This window comes from Pongo pygmaeus, chromosome 8, assembly GCF_028885625.2.
Source record: "Pongo pygmaeus isolate AG05252 chromosome 8, NHGRI_mPonPyg2-v2.0_pri, whole genome shotgun sequence".
Lineage (NCBI taxonomy): Eukaryota > Metazoa > Chordata > Mammalia > Primates > Hominidae > Pongo > Pongo pygmaeus.
This window is the reverse complement of record NC_072381.2, coordinates 90122327-90145491: the sequence shown is the minus strand read 5'-3', so window position 1 is coordinate 90145491 and position 23165 is coordinate 90122327. Positions and strand designations below refer to the sequence as shown.

General features: G+C 35.9%; 2 long non-coding RNA genes across 4 annotated transcripts in view; both read left to right on the top strand.

Annotated features, from left to right (window-relative positions):
• Positions 1-21383, top strand: part of LOC134740171 (uncharacterized) — a 60765-nt gene extending 39382 nt beyond the window's left edge. Inside the window, exons 2-3 of the long non-coding RNA XR_010127443.1 lie at positions 6875-6958; positions 11610-21383. This is a non-coding gene — a long non-coding RNA (uncharacterized LOC134740171). The remainder of the gene's footprint in view (positions 1-6874; positions 6959-11609) is intronic.
• Positions 1-23165, top strand: part of LOC134740170 (uncharacterized) — a 366820-nt gene that overhangs the window by 143167 nt on the left and 200488 nt on the right. The window lies entirely within an intron of this gene.

Genomic DNA, 23165 nt, shown 5'->3' with positions numbered 1-23165 from the left:
TTCATTCCCCATAAGAAGAAAACATGCATTTGACTACATGGTTTACTAAGGCATATGTAATAGTTTGCTAGGACTGATATAACCAAATATCGCAGACTGGGTGACTTAAACAATATAAATTTATTTGCTCGGAGTACGGGAGGCAAGTCCAAGATCAAGGTGCTGGGCAAGGTTGGTTTCTTCTTCTGATGCCTCTCTCCTTGGCATGCAACCAGCCGCCTTCCCAACTGTGCCCTCACATGAACTTTCCTCTGTGTGTGCAATCCTGATGTCTCTTTGAATTTTCTAATCTTTTCTTATAAAGACACTAGTGAGATTGGATTACGGCCCACCCTAAGGGCCCCATTTTAATTTAAAAACCTTATTAAAGACCTTAATTTCAAATAGTCACATTCTGAGGTACTGGGGCTTAGTACTTTAACATATGAATCTGGAGAGACACAATTCAGCCCATAACAGCACACATTATGTACATTATGTATCACATTATGTACATTGAGTGGACTTAAGTTGTAATATATATTTATAATTCTGTTTCATCCAAGAAATAGTCAACATTTTCATAATGCTAGTCAATACTCAGTACCAAATCATGCCCTCCTTTGTCAAAGCCTTCCAATTCTTTCTGATCTTGCTCAAAAAATACAAGCAAAGTCCTTTTTATGCCCCACAAGATTCTCCTCAGTCTGCTCTCTTAGCCCCTCTTCTCTCTGGATTTATCTCCTGCTATTCCATCTGTCACTTGATCTCTCTACTTCAGTACCCTGGGACACTGTGACAGATTTCCCACCTAAGTGTTTATGCACTTGTTCTCCCTCTGCCTGCAATGCTTTTCTCCCAATTTCTTTCCTTCCCTCAAGTCTTCTCCACTCAAATATGACCTTTTCATGAGAACTTCCCTGCCCGCTAATTTATAGTCCGCCACCCTGACTTTCCTTACTTTTTTTTTCCTCTGTAGCATAGACAAAGACTAATATACCTTAAATTGCATTTACTGATCTTGTTTTTTATTTGTGTTCCCATAAGCGTACTATATTAGATTGTGTTCTGCCTTATTGACTGATATATCACCTACATTGAGAACAGTGCCTGGCAAATTGCAGATGCACAATAAACATTTGGAATGAAATGAATGAAATAACATTGAGGCTCAATTTGAATTCATCTTTCAAATCCTCTTATTCTTACTATGAGGAAAGGCAATACAGTGCAGTCTTCAAGAGCACAGGCCTTGGAGGTGGAAAGAATTAGGCAAGAATGCTGGCTGCACTGCCTGCCAATGGTTGTTGTTGGCCAAAAGTTTTTCCCATCTGAGCCTCAGGCTACTCAATGAAATTGAATGTAATTATCTTCTTAAACGATAATGAGGTTAAATGGGTTAAATAGTTAGCATAGTGATCAATATGTTGTAATGCTAAACCCAAGTCTGGACTGAGAGTGTTAAAATTGGTTAACCAGGTCTGCTTTGGGAAGGGTGGAAGTGGTGGCTGTCATAAATGCCATATGATGACCAGATTCAAAGACTCTGTTTTTATTATCCTCAGGTCAAATTATGTCCTGCCCATCTGCCCCCACTCCCACCCCCAGACTTTCATTGCATGGAGATCTTTGAAATCAGTAAAAGAAAATTGTGACAACTTAGGTAGCTTATTTGGTTTCAAAGCTGAAATATGAGAAAAAAAAATCAAGTAAGATTCTTTTCACTATCTTTAATATCTTACCTATTTTTGGTCATATATTAATTTCACCATCCATTTTTGCCGTGCACTTTCACAAGTTTTCTAGAGAATTGTGACTTGGAAGGTATCCTTAAATTATTTAATCTATATTCTCAATTTTTACAAATGAGGGAGGTGAAGCTCAGATTGAGGCTTGCTCAAAGACCCACATAGGTTTTGGAAGACCAGGGACAGATCTGAGATATAGAAGAAAGCAAACACATTATGATACAGAAGTTCTGGAAGGCAGGTGTTTTTCAGTGAGAAAACTGCAGGTTGGATGAGATGATATAACATGGCCACAAGGTCACATAACAGAAGGCTGTCTGCCAGAAAGCTCTGTTTTTTCCATTATACTACTTTGTGTCTTCTTTTTACTAATGAAGAATTCCAATCCCAGTAATGCTGATCTCTGGGCTCCTGCTGAGAAGGTGCCTTGTGGCTTAATGGTCTCCTGGTAACAGTCAGTATGGACTAAATGGTGCTCTGTGAAGATTCCTCGTGATTTAAATTGACTTGCATTTGTGAGGCCACATTTGAATTTATAACCTAACAAACTGCCACCGTCTGTTTTGAAAGAACACAATTCACACATGATTCACCCTCTCCTCACAATGCCTACAAAATAATCATTCTTTTAAGGCTTTTATATTTCCTGAGACGAGTTTTCTTCCTCTTGCTTTTTCCTGAACAAGGAAGTACTTATAATCTCACCTCTTAAATTACATTTTAAGGCCTCACAAACCATAGTAAAGAAGGGACAGAGTCAGCACTAATTTCATAAACTATCTGTAAGGGAATTAATTACAACCTGACTTATTTTTCTTTTAGAAAGAAGTTATAAAGGAATCCCATAAATTTCAAAGGAGGAATAAATTCTTTCTCAGGAGGGGTGAGAACTGTAGTAAAATGTTAAAATAGCACAAATTAAAGTTGACTGGAATCTCCTGTAAAACCAAGCCAAGCCAAAGAGTAGTAAATATCACTGAAGTTAAAATCAGTATCTGTCCATCAATAAAACTGATTAAAGTATCACGTCTAAATATATACTCTATGAAGCATACTGATTCAAGATACACAAAAATTATATATGTCAAGCAGCAGTATTTTGCATTGAATTTAGTATGTTTTCTCAAACTTTTAAAAACAGAACGTATTTTTTCTGAATAAGCTAATACAGCTTGGAAAAATCATAAATTAAGCTGTTATCTCAAAAGTCAGATCACCTTACTTGTGACAATATGAAATAGAAAATATAAGCGTTTCTTAATATTTGTCCTATCAATATATAAATAAATACAGTGTCATCTCTATGTTTGTCATTTTTTTTCTCTCAGCTTCTCAATATGTTATCTCTTCCTTCCATATGATCACTAGATAGGAATTCAAACTGACTTTGACTTTAAGAAAAATTATCATCTTTATATATTGCCAAGAATTGTACCATGCTTACAGCATATTCACTCAAACATATTTCTTAATTGAAAATCTTTAGAAAACTGAATCTGCAAAAGTGATATTTATAATGCCTTCTTAAATCAAATTATTGATTTGAGGTCAGTTGTCATTATTTAGGGCACTCTCCCCTCTGCGTTATGTAAGTAACTCAGATTCAATTAAATCTTCATGAATTTAATGAACTAATCTTCAATATAATATAAATATCAGAAGTATTCTTTTGAATCATTGACCTAAAAATGAACCTTATCTTTGCCACTAATTAGCATATTACTTGATTTCTCTGCATCTCAGTTTTCCAATCTATAAAATAGGACAGGCTGGGCATGGTGTTGCATGCCTGTAATCCCAGCACTTTGGGAGGCCGAGGTGGAGGCAGGTGGATCACTTGAGATCAGGAGTTTGAGACCAGCCTGGGGAACACAGTGAAACCCCATCTCTACAAAAAATACAAAAATTAGCCAGGCGTGGTGGTACACACCTGTAGTCCCAGCTACTTGGGAGGCTCAAGTGGGAGAATCACTTGAGCCTGGGAGGTTGAGGCTACAATGAGCCACAATCATGCCACTGCACTCTAGTCTGGTGACAGAGTGAGGCCCTGTCTCAAAAAAAAGAAAGTGGGGACAATATTTGTACTCATCCTTATAAAAATGTTGAAAAGATTATATAAGTTAATTCATTGGACACATTTGGAGCAATAATAGAAATTTTTTAAAGCAATTAAAGGTTTATTGCAATAATGGTTATGAATATTATTTTTATTTACTAATATTTTGATGTTTGATAAGTTCGTCATATCTTTGGACTTCAGCTATATCATGTATTAAAATATAGTGATTGGGTTAAGTTGTCATTAATATCCTTTCTAACTCTAAAAGTTAATAGTTATATGACTCTAAAGAAAGTTATTCATGACCTGAAGGATTTATTACATAAATTCTATTCAGATATCTGTACAGTATTCCCCCTCCCCCCGCTATTAAAAATAAACCTTTATAGGAATGTTCTACAATAGTTGAAAGTGCACCAGAGAATTTGGGGAAGGATGCACTCAGCTTTTAGTTTTGATCCTTACAATAGTTATTTTGTCATTTTGTCAAGTTACATATATATGACATATAATTCTCTATTACAAGTGCATTATAAGAAGTAAAGGCCAATCTATCACTTAATATCTTTTTTTTTATACTTTAAGTTCTAGGGTACATGTGCACAACGTGTAGTTTTGTTATATAGATAGACATGTGCCATGTTGGTTTGCTGCACCCATCAACTCGTCATTTACATTAGGTATTTCTCCTGATGCTATCCCTCCCCCAACCACCACTCCCCAACAGGCCCTGGTGTGTGATGTTGCCCTCCCTCTGTTCATGTGTTCTCATTGTTCAACTCCCATTTATGAGTGAGAACATGCAGTGTTTGGTTTTCTGTCCTTGTAATAGTTTGCTGAGAATGATGGTTTCCAGCTTCATCCATGTCTCTGCAAAGGACATGTTATAAGAGGATTTAATATCTATTAAAAAATGAGCAATATAATTTAATAGATTTCACAGACTACCCATGAGATTCCAAGAATACTTGTTTTCTACAAACGTCCACAGTATATACTCTAGCAATTGGGTGCCACTGCCAGTACTTCGAATGTTACCAGTCTTAAAATACAAGATGTAATGCTGATTATAAACTATACCATGTTCCCCCAGAAAAACTTCCTTTAAAGTTACCATAAAGAGAAAAAAAGAGGTGTTCCAGAGCATTTTTCAGCACTTGGTAGACAAAAACACAAGACACAAATTATGTAACCTACAGCAAGTTCTTTGGCTAAGTTTGTAACATTGGGTAACCTCTAATTTGCATGTGCTTTCTTTGGATTTTTTAAAAGTATATCCAACTTGGTCTGGTTTTGGAACATCAGCTTTGGAAATAAAACAGTTCTTTTGAAATTTTGACAAGTTCTACCAGTGGATTCTGAAGGGTCGGAGCTACACTTTCACACCTCCCTTTGTTTTTCAAACAAATGCCCTTCTGAAAACTAGGGATTTATGATGAGTGATCTCAATGTCTTCTTCCTCTGCCTCATTTGATCCAACATCTAAAAGTACTAAGTGATGTGGTTAGCCATGAGGGTGGATTGGCATCCATAAAAATATTTCATACCCTGAAGTAGGCAAAGTCAATGACTGTGGTTTAGAACTCTCAGTGAAATATGATTTGGCAACATTGTTATTCTGAAATGTTTAATATTGTTTAGCTTGCTTTTTGGTTAATTTTTTATATTCACGTTATGTCTTTCTGTCCTGCAATGGCTTAAATAAACATATATCTTTTTATTTTATTTGAGACTGCAAAGATTTGTACACTAAATAGTTTGTTGGTAAACTTTGAAAACTTATAAAATTCTTTTGTATATTCTCTGTTGGAGAAATCAATCAAAGAAAGTGTTTTCTTCTGAATATAAAGTAAAACTACACTCATTTATGTTTAGATAGACACAAAGAAAAACTGGATATTTCATGTTGAGATGGATTTTTTCCTTTCTAAATAATTTCTAAATTTATATTAAAGATTTTATAACTACATTGGAAAATACACAAAATTCAATATCCTCCTGTTTCCTATACTACCCATTTTTTAGAACAATAATTAAATATTTAAAGAAATGAAGAAAACCTGTATTTGTTATTGATGAAATAGTCTATTATAACTTTTTGTAGAATCATATAATGACCTCAATCATATTACTTTATCCAGCTAAACACATATCTTTTTCTAAAGGCTTAAAGTATTTCTGAGGATAGGCATTATAAGACTAATTTTCCCAGATCTGTGCATTGTTATTTTAAAAAATAAAAATACTTCTTTGGATATATTGCCAATAGTATTCACAGCATTTTATTCAAGTATATTCTTGACCAAAATTGTATAAAATTTGGTGTTTATCCATCTTAATAGAGCAGTACAAAATAAGTTTATACAAAAGTACTAGCTTGGAAATGGACAAAATATTTTATAAATATATTCTACATACAACTTTCTTTTTTTTAACTTTTATTTTAGGTTTGGAGGTGCATGTGAAGGTTTGTTACATAGGTAAACTCATGTCATAGGGGTTTGTTGATAACTATTAAGTACTGGGCTTAATACCTGGGTGATGTAATAATCTCTACAACACCCTCCACCCTCAACTAGACCTCAGTGTCTCTTGTTTCCTTCTTTGTGTTCATAAGTTCTCATCATTTAGCTCCCACTTCAGAGTGAGAACATGTGGTATTTAGTTTTCTGTTCATGTGTTAGTCTGCTGAGGATAACAGCCTCTATTCCTGCAAAAGACATGATCTTGTTCTTTTTCATGGCTATATAGTATTTCATGGTGTATGTGTACCACATTTTCTTTATTCAATTTGTCATTAATGGGCATTTAGGTTGAATCCACGTCTTAATTATTGTGAATACTGCTACAATGAACATTGTTTCCCCATCCAAATGGTTTCATAGGACTTCTTCTTTCTGAGAGATTGTAGTGCACTGTGATTCCATCCCAGAGTCCCTGAATAGTTCATCATACCCTAGACATCCCCTGCTTCAATCTCTTTGAACAAAACTAACCTGTCCGAGATCCCATTATTTAGGGTTTCATCCTGCCAAAGTAGTTATGGGTGATTGTGTTACACTCATAAATAACACATGCATCTTTTCAGATTTCTAAAGTCAATGCCTTCATTTAGAAGTGGACGTAAGTTTCAGATCCTTTTCATGTCATTTGGTAAGAGAGTTTTGAGCAGGTAAGCTGTTTATTATTTTTAGAATTGCATTCTGTTATTAAACCACTTGCTGTTTGTTGTGCATTGATCTACTCTGGAAAGAACAAACATAAATACGGTAGGATGGTTTTCCAGAACTATTGGCTACACTATCCAAGTAATGGATGTCTGAATAACAGGAGACATCCCTCACATGGACTTTGGACTTGGCCCATGTTTACACAAGAGTTTCTCTGTTTCAGGAAGGAAAAGAATGATGTATACATGGCTGGTACTTCAATGAAAAACCAGCCTGTCTAGCCAGTCATTTAGTGAAGTATGCTGTTGAAGCAGTGAGGAGACTTCCAGGTATCCACTGGTCTAACCTTCTGTAAGCAGTGAATCAACTTTTGGCCAGGCAGTGCCAAAACGGCCAGAAGGTACTGGGTGCTGTCTCTTTCACAGACTCTGATTTGTACGCAAAATTAAAAGACATTTGCAGAGGTTATTTCAATCTTTTTAAGATTTTGAGATGATAAGGGTATGTATATATTTTTAAGAAAAATTGATCTTGAAAAGAGAATGAGACATTAGGAACAAAGAAAGCCCTGCAAAGATAGCACAAACAGACTTCCTTATTTTAGATCTCACATTCTGTTTTAGGTTCCACCGCCATGACAATCCATATGTCCCTATAAATACTCAGCATCAGCCGGGCGCAGTGGGCTCATGCCTGTAATCCCAACACTTTGGGAGGCTGAGATGGGTGGATCACCTGAAGTCAGGAGTTCGAGACTAGCCTGACCAACATGGTGAAACCCCATCTGTACTAAAAATACAAATATTAGCTGAGCGTGGTGGCAGATGCCTGTAATCCCAGCCACTCAGGAGGCTGAGGCAGGAGAATCACTTGAACCTGGGAGGCGGAGGTTGCAGTGAGCTCAGATTGCGCCATTGCACTCCAGCCTGGACGACAAGAGTGAGATTCCATTTCAAAAGAAAAAAAAAAAGAAAAACGGAAAAAAAACCCTCAGCATCCCATTTTTTCTATATCTCTCTTCCTTACACCTCAGAACATCTTTTCCTTTTATTTTTAAGGCCAGTGTTCTAAAATAGCTAAATATTATTCTCTTGAAATATTCTTCATCTTAGCAAGCTGATTGTTAAGGTAACCTCACAGTTATCCAGATATAAACAAGCAAAATCCTTAGGAATGATTTTAGATCAATGATCTTGAGTCTCTAGTTCAAATACATTGGGACTGCCTTAGGAAGGAAAGGGACAGATTTCCCCTTTCTAAAGAGTCTCTAAATTTATATTTTATAACTACATTGGCAAATACACAAAATTTAACTCCCTCCATTTTTGATCTTCATTTTTTGCCATCCCATATCCCATTACTCACCGCACTAACCATCCTTCCTTATCAAATGAGTTTCTTTAGTTTCTCTAGATAAATTACCTTCTAGATTTGTTCTCATTCCCCTTCATACCAGTTTCTACTTTCTTCAATTAAAGTCTATCCCAAAGGCCATGAAAGCTTTCTTGATGATCACTGCTCTCAAAAGCCTTTCTATTTCCAAATATCTATGCTTTTATAATCCAGCCCATGCAGGTCAGCCTTTGCCAATGGATTGCTTTGTAATAAGATAACAGCTACCTGGTTGTGAGCTTTCTTTGTTGAAGGTGCTGTCGATGTGCTAAACAAAACTATTTCATCCTCCCTGCAATCATACGAAGCAGACATTTTTGAGAAAATAAAGGGCAGAAACTGGAATCCTCCAGAGCAGTTAGGGACAGATTCACATGCTTGGCCCTCATACTCTCTGTCACAATCCTCATCCTCTGTTGATATTATATCATCCATAGCACCCCGCAGAAAATTGAAAACTGTGTGTGTATTAATAAAAAATAGTGGCTGACTTGATATCAACATTGCATTTGGATATGCAGATTTTTATGTTCTTTCACAATGACCCTGACATCTGAAAAGAAATAAAAAAAAAAGTAACCATAAAAATTATACTGCAATTCTCCACATCATCACATTTACATGATATCTTAGAGTTCCCAGAATAGCCAAAATGGTTAATATTTGAATTTACAGGCATTTCTACTTTTAGCCTATATTGCAGATACCATTTTTACATTAATTTTGAACTCCTTCTTTTATCTTTAGCAAGAATTCAAAAGGGTTGAGGATGAGGGACAAAAACAGAAATGATGAGAAGATAATTGCATGCTCAACCACACTAGAACAATTGCTCCAAAACCTGATATAGTGAAAAGGATGTCATGAATCATGAGGTAAAAAACAGCTTCAGAGTTAAGTGGCTAACCACAAAAACTGCATGTAAACCAATTAACCCATGAGAGAGACACAGAGTCCACAAATGCACAGCATGCATTTTTTTTAAACCACTTACCTAGGAAGGAGAGATAGTAATTGCAAAAATGAGATTATGAAAGTGCTTACGTTGTGACCGTATCAAGAGATGCTGGCAAGGTGCTAACTGTGCCAAGAATAAAAATACAAAAATAAAAAAGTGGGTGATTACATACTCCGGATAAATATTTAACTTACTGACTAGCCCCAAAACAATTTCCTTGCCCAAATTAAGTCCAGAGGTATTTTCAGTACTATGATAGTATAAAAAACAAAGCAAAACAAAACAATATTTCTTCCTTTCATTTATCCTTTTTCTTTCCTCCTCCTGACTTGTCCAGCCCTCACCAATGAATGCTAGGAGAGAATGGGTATGTAACATGGATGTGGGCTGTTTATATAAGAAGGAATTCTGTGAATCTGTTTTATATAAACATTTTTCAGGTAGATGTTCAAAGACTTTATATAATGCCAGGGATCCAAATCTTTGACTTTTTAAATATTTCATATGCAGTATTGAGTTTATTAGAAAACTAATGAAGTGAAGTACTGATACCTTAATAAGAAAATGAACACAACTTACTATTATTATCAACATAGCAACCGTTGACATAAAATCTACCCCCCGACCCTATTTTTACAAACCCAATACCATTTAAAGGATGATTGGATTAATATTTCCCTTTTCTTCAAAAATATTTTAAAACACAGTTGGATCTCATTTTTTATAGCATTTTATTTTTTGGCTTGGCAAAAGTTCACACTTGCAATGGGAGATTATATGACATTTTCAAATATTGTTCCAAAAGGAAATTCCAAAGTGTTGGAAAGCCATTCATTCTAGTTATTTAGCTACACACTGTGAATTTTGTTAATGATGGAATTATAATTGTATGCAAATGGAATATAGGTTTGTGGATTACCCCAAATACATACAGTACTATAGTAGTTTTTATATGTTGATTAGTACTCAAGAAAATTTGCCTTTTAGTATTAATCTATGATAATGATTGTCTTCAGTTACTGGCTGTATATATAACAAGGATTACAAGAAGTAGAAATTAAATATATATTCAATCTAAACTATAATATATTTTTATTTTTAATTTCAATCGGACCTAGACAACTTAGTCATTTGATTTACAAATAATTCTGAATGGGGAAAGTCTTTAGATATAATTTACCACAAGAGACAGTGACCAACCATGTGTTTTTAAAAATTATGCATAAATTTATATGTTGAAAGATTAAATTTTATTTTAAGCCACTTATGAAAGATGTAAAATACAATTATGCATTCTAAGGTTTGTCTGTTTGCTTGCTTTTTGTTATTTTGGAATCATACCATATGAGAAATTTCAAGGGCAAGTAATTTTTTGAGGAAATAAGTAAAAATAAGTTCAAAAAACATTTTCAATGTAAATACGGAAGGTAACCACTTTAAAAGTATGTTGATAAAGTTCATTTATAAGTTAACAGTGTGAAAGTTGGTACATGGCAAAGTTGACTAAAAATGCTAAATTTGACACATTCGAACTAATAGTAAAAAAGGAACATTTTTAAGTACTGTTTAACATTTATTTTCTAATTTGTGAACTTCTTAGTTAATTTGGAAACTCTTTAGTTATTTCATGTAATAAATATTTTAAAATTTATTTCAAGATTATTGATAAATTTTTAAAAATCTTACAAATATTACCTACATGGTGATGACATTTGTGTGGAAAAAAGGTAAATTAAAACAAAACTATATACTTATTTACTGTAGGAAGAGTCTTCAAAAAATTCACAAAAAAATGCATATTATTTTAAAAATTAGCCATGGAGTTTTAAAATTTTTTGCACCAAAATAAACTCATATTAACTAGTTACAACATATCTGAACAGGATCTAGTTTGAAGTACTAAGAAGGATAAGACATCAGCGTGAAAAAAGCCCCTATCAGAGCAACATAAATTATGCTAAAATTGAAACAAGAACAAACAAATTTATGTTGAAGCTCGGGTGGAAGAATGATGAAATCATTGCTATTTTACCAAAAGTTTATGGGGATAATGTCCCAAATAAATAATCAGTTTATAAGTGGATAACTTGCTTTAAGAAGGAACTAGATGATGTTGAAGATGTAGCCCACAGCAGCAGACCATCCACATCAACTTTTAAGGAAAAAAAAAATCACCTTGTTTGGGTCCTAACTAACAAAGACTGACAACAGCAGAAACATTAGCCAACAATATAGACATCTCAATTGTTCAGTTTATGCAATTCTGACTGAAAAACTAATTGAGCACACTTTCCACTCAATAGGTACTAAAACCAATGCACCCAAAACAGATGCAGACAAGAGCAGAGCTTTCAGTAGAAATTTTAATCAAACGGGATCAAGACCCTAAAGCGTTTCTTCAAAGATCTGTAACAGAAGATGGAATGTGGCTTTACCAGTATGATCCTGAAGACAAAGCACAATCAAAGCAATGGCTACCTAGAGGTGGAAGTGGTCCAGTCACAGCAAAAGCAGACTGATCAAGAGCAAAGGTCATGGCAACAATTTCTGGGGATGCTCAAGGCATTTTGCTTGTTGACTTTCTAAAGGGTCAAAGAACAATGAATATCTGCTTATTCTGCGAGAGTTTTGAGAAAGCCAAAGAGCAGAAAAATGCCCAGGAAAGCTTCACCGGAGAATCCTCTCATCAAACAAGGGCAATTTTGTGAGCATTTCAATGGGAAATCATGAGGCGTTCACCCTACAGTTGTGATTTGGCTTCTTCTGACTTCTTTTTGTTTCTTAATCTTAAAAAAAATCTTTACAGGGCACCCATTTTTCTTCAGTTAATCATGTCAAAAGACTGCATTGATAGGGTTAAATTTCAGAATGCTCACTTCTTTAGGAATGGACTAAGTGGCTGATTTTTTTTCCTTTCAAGAGTGTCTGGAACTTTATGGAGCTTATGTTGAGAAACAAAGTTTATGTTTTTATTTTTATCTTTTAATTCCATTTTCCACAAACTCTTTAAAGTCTTTCCACATAAGCACAAATAAATATGTGACAGAATAACATCTCAAAATAATAATCCTTTGGATTATTTATATTTGTCTCTCTTAATCCCTAAGGCATTCTCAGCCCATAGGGAAACAGAAGCAGAAATTCAAAGAAACTGCTGACCTATATCCAGGTCAGAAAGGTTTAGATTCATGCTTGAAGAGACCATTTTCTGCTCATAAAGTCTAGTTAAACTGGGTCTAGACAGAAAGGATCAAGAAGATGAGAGTCCTCAAATTTAAAGGAGGAAGGCTGTCAATGGGACCAACGAGTGGAGTGGAAGGGCCTTGGACTGCACTTTTTTTTTTTTTTTAGATGGAGTCTCGCTCTGTTGCCCAGGCTGGAGTACAGTGGTGCGATATCGGCTCACAGCAACCTCCGCCTCCCAGGTTCAAGCGATTCTCCTGCCTCAGTTTCCTGAGTAGCTGGGATTACAGGTGCGTGCCACCACGCTGGACTAATTTTGTATTTTTAGTAGAGACACGGTTTCACCATGTTGGTCAGGCTAGTCTCAAACTCTTGACCTAGTGATCCGCCTGCCTCAGCCTCCCAAAGTGCTGGGATTACAGGCATGGGCCACCGTGCCCAGCCTGGACTGCACATCTATGCTGATGGCAGATCCCTGCCATCCATCTCCTGGGGACATTTGTAAGTGGCTATTACAGGGTCAGAGAATTGGACACCATGTGTGAGAATGACCAAGAAAGAAATGTCCAGAATAAGTTAGGAATTTTTTAAACACTTGAGACAATGGAAAAACGCATGGGAAAAGACTTAGAAAAAATATATATACCAAAGGGCTAGTCTTAATCTCTGAGGCAGCTAGTGGATTTGTAGGAGAAGGGAGTCAAAGAGAATTGTTGCATTATCTCTGGTTTAAAGGTTTTACAACAAGAAATTGTTTGTTTAGTGTTTGTGTAATTCAAATATTTTTAAATCATTGATTTTTCAAAAGAGGAAGACAAATTGGAATAAGATGTTTTTAATTTTTTGACAGCTAATGATTTTTTTAAAAGTGATTTTTGCTAGAAGTTAGGGAGCAAATCAGGATTTTTGCTAGGATTCTAAATGGCTCTTCTGGTCATTTACAGGAGCTTTACACATTGTGTTCATAACATTTAATTTCATGTCAAAACAAATCAGGCCAGGCATGGTGGCTCACGCCTGTAACACCAACACTTTGGGAGGCCAAGGCAAGAGGATGGCTTGAGCTCACAAGTTCCAAACAGGAGCCTGGACAACATAGGGAAACCCCATCTCTCCAAAAAGAAAAAAAAAAAAAAAAAAAAAGCAAAAGCTGAGCATGATGTGATGGTGCACACCAATAGTCCAAGATACTTGAAAGGCTGGGACTTTCAAGTCCTTTTTGAGGTGGGGGGATTGCTTGAGCCAGGCAGTTCAAGGCTACAGTGAGCCATAATCGCGCTACTGAACTCCAGCCTGAGCAGAAGAACAAGACCCTCAAAACACAAATTTTTTTTAAAAAAAAGCAAATCAATTTCCTTTTCACTGAAATAGTCAATTTCTTATCACTTGCAATAATAAGACATTTATCAGATACGATTTGGATTGATTTGAGGGAGATGGAAAAATAACCAAAATTGGAAGAGAAGAGGGGAAGTATGAAGGTAGCTACAAAGGATGTGCGCATGTGTATAATAATAGCTGCCATTTGTTATGAATTGAGCATTTTTTGTATGCTAGCCACTAGATTTTTTATCACAGTACATACATGAATTACATGACTGATTCTCTAAAACAACTTTAGGAGGTAGAAGTTATTACTACCGTTTTACCAATTAGGCACTTGAAGGACAAAATGTTAAGCAGCTTGTCCAAGGCCACACAGCTGGTGAGGGGTGGAGAGGAGAAGTGAGCTCTAGAGTTATACTTTTAGCCACCACACTATGATTCTTTCAGTGTATGTGATGAGAATTGGCATAGAAGGAATTAACCGAGGCCAGATAGAAAAAGACAAGAGAGAGGCAAGTGGAATGTAGAAAGTTAAGTAGGCAATCAATTTTGTATCAGATGGTTCCTTACACTACCACCAGGTGGCAGTGGCGGCTCAGGACAGATTAATTATTGTCTGGAGCAAGAGGGTTCAACAATAGGCCTCAGGGTAGATATGGAATACTGAAACCGTACCACCTCTGTTCAAATGTATGAGATGTTTGCAAGTCAAATGTAACTCTTCAAGGAACCTTCCTGATTCTGGCTTAAGACAAGAGTTAAGAATTAATATTCTTATTAATTCTATATGACCTCAAAATTTGTCATTGTGATTAATACTATTATCTCGATAAGGATGCAGTCCTCTGCCAAGTATACATATATCAGTTTCTTAAAACATTTTCCTTTTTCTCCAGGGTCATTACAAAAAAGATGGCAATGCAACTCAAGATTAAAGTAAAATGGTAATTTGTACAAATAATTGTGTCACTGGTCTATAATTAGATGATATTTAGCAAGGAAATCTAGGATTACTGAGTCCTGTTTTTGCCCAGCAACCCCGATCCCGTGAAGTTCCTGAGAAAAAAAAGTCACAAGAGGCGAATGCAAATGATAAACAAGTCCCCCCTCCCTTCTTTGAAGGTTAACTAGCTGCTAATCACCCCCAATTTCGAGCTTGCTGGAAAACTGAACATTTGCCAATTATTTGGTCTCAAGGGCTAAGTGGAGCTCTGCCTTCATTTAAGCCCCTATTTTTTCCACGAATTGGTTGCCAAGATGAGCTGCATGAGCTTGTGTAAAAGTCTAAATTCCTCTGACCTTCTATGAGCAGATGAGAGCTCAGGATTGCTGGCCTGCTTTCAGGGGCTGTGCTCTGGGTCACTTTTCCCTATGGAGATAGGTAAACAGCAGAAAATGTAGGAGCAAGGTCTAAGAAAGAGAGCCACACCAATGTACAGGAACATTCAGCATAGAATGACCTTGAGACTAATAAATTGTGGTCTAATCAGTTCTGGAAGCTGCTTCCATCAAAATAACAACTCCAGGGCCAGGCGCGGTGGCTCACTCCTATAATCCCAGCACTTTGGGAGGCCGAGGCAGGCAGATCACCTGAGGTCGGGAGTTCAAGACCAGCCTGGCCAACATGGTGAAACCCTGTCTCTACTGAAAATAAAAAAATTAGCCGGGCGTGGTGGCACATGCCTGTAATCCCAGCTACTTGGGAGGCTGATGCAGGAGACTCGCTTGAACCCGGGAGGCGGAGGTTGCAGTGAGCCGAGATCATGCCACTGCACACCAGCCTGGGCGACAAGAGAGAAACTCCGTCTCAAAAAAAAAAAAAAAAACAACAAACACCTCAACAATTTGGTAGGCAGGCAGTAGGAAGTGGAGAGAGGGGAGTGAGAATTATGCCCCTCCCCCATCACACATAAAATACAGATAACAATATGCATTTTTTATCTTCTTCTGGGTTTGAGCCATTAGCCATAAGCAACTATTGAGCACTTAAAAATATGACTGAGGAATTGTGGAGACTGAGAAACTGAATTTTTTATTTGATTTGATTTTAAGTAACTTAAATTTAAAAACTTAAGCAGTGTAAAATATTTTTTCTGTTCAATATAGCTTTATTGTTTTGGTAGAACTATATTTCACTTTAACTATAGTGCATTTTGTCAGCATCAATGGATTTGATGCAGTTGAGATGATTTTTGTAATGTGTTTATATGAATTTTTTATGCAGGCAGCAGGAGTCACAGTGATACTTATACAAATTATAATTGTTAATTAAGCTGAAATATTTTAAGGATATTGTAATTAAATTATTTTTTAGTTAAAATTAGTATAAGCAAAATTTCAAAATGCAAAATAAAGGAATGCATCAGATGCAGAATCAGTTGAAAATGAAGATGCTAGTATTTTGATAGTCACAGTAAAAAAAAAAAAGAAAAACATAGGTCAAATAGTAATGATGAGGGGCAATTATGCTTTGTTGTCATATTAAAACAAAAAGCTGCTTGCTCATGTAAAAAAGTTAAGATAATAAAGTGGACAGTGTTTAGGAAATATGTAGTAAGTTTGATAATTTTTTTCTCAACAGTCATAAAAATTGACAAATTTAGTCACATAAAATTATAATTTGACCTTTAAAGAAAAATGTTTAAATAATTTTTTAACAGAATCAGAGTTTGACAAGTCATAAAATGGTTTGAATTCCTGAACAAAAAGAGAAAGTCATTTTTAGATACAAGGTAAAATAAATTGTGTTGTTTCATGGGCCAGGCGCAGTTGCTCACACCTGTAATCTCTGCACTTTGGAAGGAATAGGTGGGAGGATTGCTTGAGGACAGGACTTCCAGGCTGCAGTGAGCTATGATCCATGCCACTGCACGCCAGCCTGGGTGGGTGACGGAGCCAGAGCCTGTCTAAAAACAAACAAACAAACAAACAAACACATTGTTTCAATTATGATAATTTTCTTAGATAATTATAAGAAAAAATCTAAAAAAGATATTTCATAAAAAGTGAAAGATCTTCAATTAAAATAGCAATTACGAGTAGAATGTAAATTCTTTCTAGAAATATCAAAAATAATTTAAAAATTTTAAAAATTGAAAATCTTTATTTTTTAGCTTTAGATGAGTCATGGAATATAAGAGAGACTGCACAATCAGTACCATAGGTACAGTTGTTTCAACCTTCAAATTTATAAAGGAATGCTGTCAACCCATGACCTAGAAAATTATGGTATAGACACATACTTTGGACTTCCACCATGAGGAAAAATTTTAAATAGATCTGAAAAAATCAGTTTTTGTCTCAATAGACTCCAGCCACATTAAATAAAAATCGGAATATACAGGCATTTTAAAACAAGAGAGGGATGTTTTCCTTATTTTTTCATTCCACTGTATAATGCACATTGGAAATATTTGTGCTCTACTTTCTAAGAGATTGAAAATTGTCATAAATGCAATGGTTAAAATCATTCAAATTTAAATTCAAAGGCCATGAATTATTGCTAATTATAAAAGACAATGGGACCAAGCATAGTGGCTCATGCCTATAATCCCAGCACTTTGGGAGGCCCAGGTGGGAGGATCATTTGAGGTCAGGAGTTCAAGACCAGCCTAGGCAGCATGACAATACTCTGTCTCTACACACACAAAATTTAAAGTTAGACAAGCATGGTAGCATGCATCTGTAGTCCTAGCTTCTTGGGAAGCTGAGGTGGGAAGATTGCTTGAGCCCAGGAGTTCAAGGTTGCCGTGAGCTGTGATCGTGCCACCGCGCTCCAGCCTGGGCAACAGAGTGAGATCCTGTCTCTAAAAAAACCAATACAGATTCAATAATCTTGTGTTCTTTGCTAATGTCCATTAAATGAGTCATGGAAGAACTTTACAAAGATTTACTCTATACTTCAAATCAAGATTTTTTTGAAACCAAAAGAAACAAAGATGAAAATAGCAGGGCAAATTGTGTTTTCTCACTTAATATTACACTTCATAAAAATAAACTTGAAGCTCAAGAAAAGGAAAATTTTTTGTGACCTAAGCAGGTATGAGAATTTATGTTAAAATGGAAGTGTTGCAAAATACAAATCAATAGTAATTATTTTATACATTTTTCTGATATGAAACAATATACAGAAGATTTTAATTGTAGTCATCATATTGGGTTTGGCTGCAAAAAGTACAAAAAATGTAAGAAACACTTTGTTGATACAGCCAAAACTTTAGAGTTTCTTTTCAATTTATGAAAGGCTACTTTGAATTTGATAATACTGAGCTGAAACAAGAGTTATGAATTTACTTAGCTTGGATATACATAGTTAGAAACTGATGAAGTTTTGCTTCAAAGGAAAATCAATTATTCTAAAGAATGATAAACCTATTTTGCAAATTAGATGTGACTATTAAAGAATGATTTTTCTTTTTTTTTTTTTGCTCATTTCAGTTAGTGGAAAACATTTAAGTATATTTGGAAAAGCATAGGTAGTTGAATCTACTTTTTCAACTGTAAATATTATGAAATGTAATCCCTGATCACATATTTCCAGTGAAAATTTAACTCCCATACAATATGTATTGTAGCCTATAAGTGTTGTAGACACATGAGATTTCAAAAATTTAGTCCAAAATAATGTAAAATACCCCATTAATATTTTTTAATGTTGATAATTTGTTCAAATGATGTTTTTGATGCATTGAATTGAATAAAGTATAGCACTAAAATTAATTTCACCTGCTTCTTCTATTTTTGTAGTTACTATAAAATTCAAAATTACCTACATGGCTCACATTGTCCTTCTATTGAACAGCATTAATGTAGACCATGTTCACAATTATTTTGAGAGTTTTACTGAACTCTGAAGGATTTCAGAATCAAATTTTGCCCTAAAGCTCTTACAATGTTTGGCTCCAGAGTACAACCTCAAAATGAAAGAAAATGTGATATATATTTCCCTCCTCGCAGGATGCTTTTCTTGTTTCTTACAGTCCTTAAGTATTGTTTACCTAACAAATATGTGGTATATGGTATCTGTATTAGTCCTATAAGACACATCTTTCTTAAATTTGTAACTGTCCCTTCATCTCACAGTTTTCTAATGACCTTCTACAGAAAGCCTTAAACCCAGCATCCGCCTTCCCCAGAAATCTTATCTTTTTTCCATCCAAGTTCCAAAAAGCTACTACTGCCCTCATTTTCTTTTACCTTCTCCATTGCACACACATCTGCTAATGCTAATTGGCTTTCTTTAAGATCTCCTAGAGGGAATCAGACATTCTAGCCCACAGAGAGGTTATCATTTCGTTCATCTGGCTCTGCAAACATTAAGAAGTTACTATCTACTTACTGAAAGACATGTTGCCTCATCTTTGTATAAACTTACAAAAAGGAAAGAAAACCCAGTGGGTTCATGCTTTCCTTGCTTCCAATTTGTGCCTCAGAAAAAAATCAAAATTATTGTAGAACATGAGTCCAAAAGCTAAACAAAATAGACATATTTATCAGACAAGGACTGATTTAGAAAGTGTTTTTGAAGATTAGCATGCAGAGGGAGACAAAGTTTAATGTTAAAAAGCATGCTCTGCAAGACTGAAATGTTATTTAACAAATTAAGTTTGAAATTGTTTTAATTAGTATACATGTGGAAACAATAGAAATCCACCAACTAGAAAATATATCCATCCAATCCTGAATGTGCCCAGGCATTTTATGAATCATTTTATGTTAGAATTCCAAGAAAGAGAATATTATAACTCTTTAGTAACAGCAAATTTATCCTATAATTACTTTCTCTCTTTCTATTCCCTTGTTTATGTGCCCCTTATAATGTGAGCATCACTGGATATGATTGCAGAGTTTGAAGACACATCTTTTTCATACAGCATTTCCCCTATTTCTGGGGTAAAAATTGGTTATTGGACTAACTGAGAGATACTATCTTTGGAGCTCTTCATAGAGTAAAAAATAAATTATTTTATGGGCAACTTAAAGAATTTTCAAGAATAACTTTTATAAATGCAGCGTTTGCCTTAAGTACTAATTTCAGAATCTAACTTTGACTGAAATGAGACTCTGCTAGATTAGTCAAAATCTGCCTCTTGGCTATTTCTCTTCATTAGCTGTGAGTCTTTTAGCTTAGAGTCATTAAATCTCTTTTTCTCTTACACGGAAGTGAGAGGGAAACCTGAAAGGCTAGGCCTGGGAGGGGTGGAGGCCTTTAGCATCACGTAGCTTTGTACAGATTCAAAAAGCACTGGATGACTATTGAGGGTTTTTGAATAAGCAGTTTAGGTGAGATGATATATTTTTAAGACACCAAACTGATTTTCTCCATTTTTTGTTACCTCGTAACTCTTAATCCAGAGACTCAAATGCCTGCAATTACTTGTGAGAAGATAGAGAATGAAGTCAATTTTCAGTTTGAAAAATTTGATTCAATTTTTTTTTTATCCAGAGCAAGATAATATCTACCAAGTCATGGTTTTACTTTTTTTTTTTTTTTTTTAAGAAAAATAGATTTTTCGAATCCTAAAGCTTCCTTTTCACATCAAGGATCGAACTTAGAATTTAAGGCTTAGAGCTTTGCTATGGTACTCTGTGAGGAAAGATAAAACAGATGGTGTTTCCTTGGGATAGAAAATAGAAATAGAAAACTCTTTAACTTCTGAGATTAGAAAATGAGGGGCTGTAAAAACCAGGTGATTTAGGTGAGGATGAGCAAGCTGCCCAAGTCCTTTGGGTGAAGTTTAGAGAGAAGAGGCATATGATAGACTCTGAACTGGATTCTGTATTGCGCGAGGGGAAATCAGAGAACAGCCAAGCTTCTGCTCTGCTTCCTACATCGCGCAACATGGCGCATGGTGCTGGATCGGTAACAGGCAGAGAAAGGGTCTAGATGTGTAGCCTTGGGACAGCAAGCCCCTAGTCTACAGTCTGCACCTGATATGGAAAAGGCCCAGATATTCCAGCATGACCATGTGAGGGAAGAAGTAGGTGAGTCGAGAATGAAAAGACAGAATAACTAAATGAAATTAGGCATAACTGCCAAGGAGTTATCAAGTGCTCGAGGTGTGGAGACCACTGCAAGGTCAACAGCCCCAAGAAAATGGCAATAAGTCTCAGAGAATCAAGGCTGCCAGAAAGAATCAAAGTTCAGAGCCTCACTAGCATGAGGAGTTTGCTGACTTTCATGGAAGCAGTCACTCAGCTCTGTCTACCCAGAGAGCACAGACCTTAGCTTTAGAATCCACAGATACTACAGCAAACACATGCAGCAAGGAGAGAGAACAATGCCACGACCTCCCAGTTATTCATCAGTCAGAGTCAGCAGGGCTGGCAGAGGACAAATTGTGGATCATAGCTGTCTTTTCCTTCTTCTCGCGAGATTGCATGTACCTAGATACCATCCTAAAAGCATTGAAGAGGTAAGAAATCCAAAATGATTGTTTACCCTTAAGAGTGTTTTGTCCGGGCGCGGTGGCTCACGCCTGTAATCCCAACACTTTGGGAGGCCGAGGTGGGCAAATCACGAGGTCAGGAGTTCAAGACCAGCCTGGCCAACATGGTGAAACCCCATCTCTCCTAAAAATACAAAAAAAAAAAAAAAAATACTAGCCAGGTGTGGTGGTGCATGCCTGTAGTCCCAGCTACTCAGAAGGCTGAGGCAGGAGAATTGCTTGAACCTGGGAAGTGGAGGTTTCAGTGAGCCAAGATCCTGCCACTGCACTCCAGCCTGGGTGACACAGTGAGACTCTTGTCTCAAAAAAAAAAAAAGAGTGTTTTAACCTGACAGCCTTTAAAACCACAAGAGACAGAGTTACTGTTCATCAGGTTTTAGGGTTGTTTGTTTGGGATTTTTTTTTTTTTTTAATCAGCATGATGGAGGATCGAGGGCAAGATAAGGTCAATTATAGAACATAACAAATTACCATTTTTGTACAACTTAATTGGCGTGTGTAAATGTTAACCTGGCTGTAGAAGTATCTGTATGCTGTTCAACCCCCTTCTTTCCTACCTTATACAAACTCTCATCAACACAATGTAGAATTTACTTTTTTCACTATCCCTACTGGTAGTAAAGATAATAATATGTACAGAAATTTAGCAGATATGAGTCAAATACAATCAAAATGTTTCTTGGAACATTAGGAGAAATAGAAAGTATTTACATATGAATCAGGCAAGAGTGAAAAAGAAAAGCTTATTCTCAAAGAAAAACTGCCACTTTGGATGGTGGTCAACTGGCATGGTTTATTTTGACTACCATCCTTCATGTATTTAATGAATGAGGCAAGCCCGTTGGCTTGTTACAATAACAACTTGGCAGTTAGACATCCTCCTAAACAATGTGCCAACTTGAGAGGATAATTGACAATGCCACACACTGTGATCATTTATAACCCTGGGGTGTTCTTCTGAGATTTATTTTTAGTTATTTGATGACACAATTTTCCTGATCCACAATATTTTGCTCTTTCCCCCCAACGTTCATATCTGACCAGACCACAAAATGAATGCTTGATAAATCATCTCATATTCTTGCCACTTAAAAATCTTTTCTGCTTGTTTTCTTAAACTCTCCACTTGTTTGCTGCTCAGATGTGCCTCTTATTTTAAGAAGCTAAAGAGGCAAATAGTTTTTAATTGCCCTGCAAATATTTACATCCTATACATCCTGTGATTACAGCAATTACACTTATCAGTTTTCCACCCCCTGCTAAAGTAACCGCAACATTATTATGAGGAAATCATGAAAAGAAAAAAAAAAAGCTGCAGCACACTTATTCCACTTTGAATATAATGGAAGAAGAAATGCCCATCTTTCACTAACTTGAACTGCAAGATTATTTTCCACCCTCAGGAGCAATTGGTCTTTTCCCACCACTGATGGGCCACCACTGTTGCAGGATTTAAGTGTTACCTCGGAAATACCAAAAAGATAGTTATATTACAATGCCGTATCCTGTAAATACTCGAGTTATGCCCGTAATTGCCTTGAAATACATTGCCTGCTGTGCTTGCTTATGTCCAAGAGCAGGTTAGAAGGTCAGACTCAGACCTTTTGTAGCCTTGATAACTGGCTGTTACATGGTTATGAAGTGAGTGGGAGAAGAAGCAATAGTTAATATTTGTGTTTCATTCACCAAAGAAATCCTTCTGGAACTCTTCATGGGATAATGATGAAATTCATTCGATTCATATTTGCATTTAAAGTATTAAGGTTTTTTAAAAAATAAAATATATAGCAAGGACAGAAATTTTTGCTCGCAAATAGACCTTTCTAGTAATTTCAGTGTCAGATGAAGTTGTATAGACTCTGTGCCTCAGACATTTAATGGCCTTTTCCCTGGACTCTTGCT